The sequence below is a fragment of the Neophocaena asiaeorientalis genome, unplaced genomic scaffold, assembly GCF_003031525.2.
Source record: "Neophocaena asiaeorientalis asiaeorientalis breed wild unplaced genomic scaffold, Neophocaena_asiaeorientalis_V1.1 scaffold11, whole genome shotgun sequence".
Classification (NCBI taxonomy): domain Eukaryota; kingdom Metazoa; phylum Chordata; class Mammalia; order Artiodactyla; family Phocoenidae; genus Neophocaena; species Neophocaena asiaeorientalis.
Window position 1 is genome coordinate 7,088,460 of NW_020173124.1, and position 5,596 is coordinate 7,094,055.

Genomic DNA, 5,596 nt, shown 5'->3' on the forward strand with positions numbered 1-5,596 from the left:
CCTTCCTGACCTGATCTGTGCCCCAGGAGGCTGACTTGTATGGACCACATCACTAGATTTGCTTGCCCTCTGGTTTCCTGCTGCATCCCACCAATGAGAGGCTCCAACAGGACATCAGGAAATGGAAGGATGGTGAGGTTGAGTATTTATTCTTCTGCTTCCCTCCACGCCAGACTGCAGGTTAGCAGTGCCTGCGTTCCTCTGCTGAAGGCCACAGCTACTGTCAGCTGATCCTCTCCTGCAGCTGCAGCACAGCTGCCTTCCCTGCTCCCTGGGCCTATAGAAGGTCTAGCCAGGCCCCTCTTACCGGTTCAACCCTACCTACACCTTTACAGATAGTTCATTCATTAAATTCTCCTCAATTGCTCCTTCCAAGTGAGCCCTCTGTTTCAGGGGTACTGAGTGATAAAATAAGGAAGAAATGACTCACTCACTGAAAAACTAGCCCTGCTAATCCAGTGGATAATAAGCCATTCTCGATTTTGAAATTCTCTCCTTTCTACAAATTCATATTCTCTTTAGAAACCTGCACCAAGGCTTGTTGCTAACATAAACCATTTCTAAACCAGCTGCATGGTTCTACTTCCTAGAAACACTGGCCATCACTTTCCAGTCTTGTTCATTACCCCACTTTTCTACTTTTGGTGTATTTATAAGCCATTTCTAAATTCACTGATGCTTGCTGTAGACTTTTTTTTTTAGGAGTTTTAGTATCTCCAGTGTGGAGATGACTTTTTAAAATCTACTTTCTGTACAAATTCCGTGACCATTTCTAGTATTATATGCTTCTTAAGCAGGAGATATGTAATATTTGTTATTCCAGGAAGCTAATACCTCACTCTCTTAGGGTTTGAATTGGGAAGCAAGGTGGAATATAGATAATTTTCCTCAAAATATATTCCCCTACACTTTCACTACAAGCAACATATTTACAAATCAGATAGTTCCTCCTCATCTCCAGCACCTCGTAATGCTAGAGGGGCCCAAGGCTTCATCTCTTGTCTACATACACTCTTCCCCTGGTAGCTCTCATCTAGTCCCATGACTTTATAGGCCAAATGAACATTTCTACTTCTAAGCCTAATAGGCATTTTAATCTTAAATGTTTCCAATCCAACCTTCTGATCTCCATATTTACCTCCATTCCAAATGTGTTAATGTTGCAGTTTTTCCCTCTCAGTGACTAGCAACTAGCCCGTTTCTTGGGCCAAAAATTTTGGAGTCACCTTTTACTTATCTTTTTTTCCCCACTCCCTACAATAATCCTTCAAGAAGTCATATCAACCCTATATGCAAAAATACATCCAGATTCTAATTACTTCTCACTGCCTCCTCTGCTACCTACCACTCTGGTCCAGGCCCCTGCAATTCACTGTAACAGCCTCCTCACTGGTCTCCCCTGCCTCTGACCTAGTCCTTCTAATAGTCTTTTCTCAACAGAGCAGCCTGAGTGCTTTCTTTTAAAATTTTAGATCATGCCATTTTTCTGTTCAAAGCTCTCTACTGGATCCACTTTCACTCAGAGTGATACCAGAAGTCCTTACATATAGCCTAGAAGGTTCCTCATGATATAGCCTCTGCTATCTGACCACATCTCCTACTTCACTCTAGACACACTGACCTCCTTGCCTCAGGATAATGTACCTACCATCCCCTTATGGACCTTAAACAATAGACCGCCAGTTATTCCTCCAGCAAAAATGGGTTTATTCAGGATCAACAAAGAATAGCAATTCAGGGTCTGCAACTGTGGTGAGCCACATGCAAGTTCCCCCAAGAAGGAGAGAAGAATTCTTTTATAGGAGGTAAAAGGAAGTTGGGAGGGCTATAGTAAACAAAGAGTCCATTGGAGGAATTGAGATTTTGAAGTTATAGTGGCTTTTCATTGAATGAGTTGTGACAGTCTTTCCTTGGCTGAGCTCTTGCCAGGCAAAAGGAAGTTTTCCTCTTCCTGTTGGGCTCTGCTATCATGGTAGGGCATGAGAGCACCCCCTTGACATTTAAAATAGAAAACTGAAGAGGGAAGAGATATGGGAACATATGTATATGGATAACTGATTCACTTTGTTATAAAGCAGAAACTAACACACCATTATAAAGCAATTATACCCCAATAAAGATGTTAAAAAAATATAAAAATAAATAAATAAATAATAAATTGAATAAAATAGAAAACTGTGTTTTAACTGAGCTTACTATTTATTAACTTTTACACCCTCTTCCCCTAGGTAGATACACAGCTTACTCTCTAACCTCCTTTAAGTCTCCACTCAAGCATTACCTGCTCAGGGCACAACCCCCTTTCCAATGCAGTTATCATCATTTGACATATATTTTGCATGTTTATTTTGTTTATTGTCTGTCTTCCCCATAAGAATGCAAAATCTTGTATAAATTTAATATTTGTTAAATATTCACCACATATTCCCACCTTTTAAACCTGTGCCTGGCATAAAGACGTTGTACAACAAATATTTGATGAATGAATGAAATTATATATACATATATTTATTTTTTAAACATAAATCCTTTCACAAAAATAAATAAGCATTAGAATACCTCAAATAAATTTTAAGAAATCTCATGTGTACAGAGAGTTACTCATGTGTTAGGCTCTGGGTAGTACTTTACAAGTGTGATGTCAGTGAATTTTCATAGCAGATCCTATGTGCAATCACATAAGACCTGTGGTCTTATGGTAATAAGACCAATTCTTATTACAACCAACTTACATGTGACATGTAATATAACTAGTTTAAGAAGTGAAAAATCAGTACATGGGGAATACAGGTTCAGACCCTGACATGTCTGACTCCAGAGGCCATTCTCTTCCTAATATGTCTAAAGCATGCCTCTTTAAACTTAGAAAGAAAGTTACCACCAGCAACAGCAACAAAAAAGATTAAACCAAACCTTAATTTTAAAAGGGGCAACTAAATGCCTGACTAGGATTCCAAGTGTGTGAAAATTATAAATCCCAGCTTTTCAAAGGAAAAACATTGAGTAGGTCAGGCAAAAGGCTGACCAGAGATTAGAAAGGCAGAACTGCACACTCAAACAAATGAAGAGATTACAGTTAGAGAAACTTCTCTGAAAACTCCATCTTCTCTTCCCTGTTGTGGTCATTACCGAAGCAGCAACAGCCAAAATGAAGTTCAATCCCTTTGTGACTTGTGACCAGAGCAAGAACCATAAAAGCATTTCAACTCACTTTCCCACTTTCGCAGGAAGATTATGTCTTTCCCTCTTTCCAAAGAGCTGAGACAGAAGTACAATGTCCAACCCATGTCCATCTGAAAGGATGATGACGTTCAGGTTGTGTGAGGACACTACAAAGGTCAGCAAATTGGCAAAGCAGTTCAAGTTTACAGGAAGAAATGTATCATCTACACTGAACGTGTGCGGCAGGAGAAGCCAGTGGCACAACTGTCCGTGTGGGCATTCAACCCAGCAAGGTGATTATCAACAGGCTAAAAGTGAACAAAGGTTGCAAAAAGATCTCTGGATGAAAAGCCAAATCTTGCCAAGTAGGAGAGGAAAAGGGCTTAAAAAGGGAAGAAACAATTGAGAAGATGTGGGAATAAAGTAATTTATATACAATACCTGCTAAAATGAAAAAAAAACAACAACAACTCCCTAACCCTACCAGCTGCCCCATACTCCCACTGTGCAAAAGGATGAGAAATTGTTTCAAGTTCTTGCTTGTTGATTTGCTATCAGTTTGGGCCAGAAGACTGAGATAATCAAAGACTTCCAGGAATAAAATTAGGGACCTTTTTATTAAAGTGTTCTCTTAAAGTGTTTTGGTCAATCATAAAATAGTAGAGAAGGCCTTCCTTTGCCCTTCTGCCGGCCATGTGAAGAAACATGGGCCTGTCTCTACCTCTGCTCTTCTCCAAGTCTTACTCTTTTCTCTGAAACACACACTATGTTTGAAAACCACTATGTTTTAAAAATAATCCAGAAAAAAGACAAAAAGAGGGTAAAAGTCATAGCACACCCCAGAGACAAGGAAATGTTCTTGAGAAGCATTTGCACATAGGTACCTGAAACTTTTCAAAACCACATCAATAAAAGAAAAGGTTACATGAATGACTATTGACTATTGAAACTTAAGTATATTAGCAAATCAAAAGGCCTGTGAAATAAGTGAAAACATTTTCTAACATCCCGTATGGTCCCTACATAAACAGATTCTAAAAGGACATTTATGTAAGTAATTCACACTTGAAACCAAAAGAAGCCCCCTATTTTTTTTTTAACATCTTTATTGGAGTATAATTGCTTTCCAATGGTGTGTTAGTTTCTGCTTTATAACAAAATGAATCAGTTATACATATACATATGTTACCATATCTCCTCCCTCTTGGGTCTCCCTCCCTCCCACCCTCCCTATCCCACCCCTCTAGGTGGTCACAAAGCACCGAGCTGATCTCCCTGTGCTATGCGGCTGCTTCCCACTATCTATCTATTTTACATTTGGTAGTGTATATATGTCCATGCCACTCTCTCACTTTGTCACAGCTTACCCTTCCCCCTCCCCATATCCTCAAGTCCATTTTCTATTAAGTCTGTGTCTTTATTCCCATCTTACCCCTAGGTTCTTCATGACTTTTTTTTTTCTTAGATTCCATATATACGTGTTAGCATATGGTATTTATTTTTCTCTTTCTGACTTACTTCACTCTGTATGACAGACTCTAGGTCCATCCACCTCACTACAAATAACTCAATTTTGTTTCTTTTTATGGCTGAGTAATATTCCATTGTATATATGTGCCACATCTTCTTTATCCATTCATCTGATGATGGACACTTAGGTTGCTTCCATCTTCTGGCTATTGTAAATAGAGCTGCAATGAACATTTTGGTACATGATTCTTTTTGAATTATGGTTTTCTCAGGGTATATGCCCAGTAGTGGGATTGCTGGGTCATATGGTAGTTCTATTTGTAGTTTTTTAAGGAACCTTCATACTGTTCTCCATAGTGGCTGTGTCAATTTACATTCCCACCAGCAGTGCAAGAGTGTTCCCTTTTCTGCACACCCGCTCCAGCATTTATTGTTTCTAGATTTTTTGATGATGGCCATTCTGACTGGTGTGAGATGATATCTCATTGTTGTTTTGATTTGCATGATGAGAGTATTCCAAGTGCCAGCATCTCTCAGTGCACACAGAATAGTGACTTAAGATGTCAGTTCTTCATGTTATTTGTTCTGAAGTTTCACTGGTTTTATTTTAGAAGTAATGTCTCAGAGAAAACTGAAATTTATATAAAACTTATTTAGGATTTTAAAAACATTTTATATCTTGTCTTTATTTTTAGAGAATTTTGTAGATGAGAGGTAAAATATTGAGATTCAACCAAAGCAGAAACAAGGCAATAAAGTTGAATTTACTAGACCAAATCAGGATTTCAGTGCCAACAGGTACAAATCTATACATTCACAATCTTTGGTTCCTCTATTGCACGTCTTTTATATTCATTGGCGCACAGCCCAGTATGACTGTGTATATTTTTTCTAATATGGACAACTTGTGATGTACCTCAAATGAGAAGATTCTTCAACACACCAAATTTCATGTTATTATGGC

The 5,596-nt window shown here is 38.6% G+C and overlaps 1 pseudogene; it reads left to right on the forward strand.

Moving 5' to 3' along the window:
* The first annotated feature begins 3,148 nt into the window (after nucleotides 1–3,148).
* Nucleotides 3,149–3,584, forward strand: LOC112399122 (60S ribosomal protein L26 pseudogene; annotated as a pseudogene).
* The last annotated feature ends 2,012 nt before the right edge of the window (nucleotides 3,585–5,596 follow it).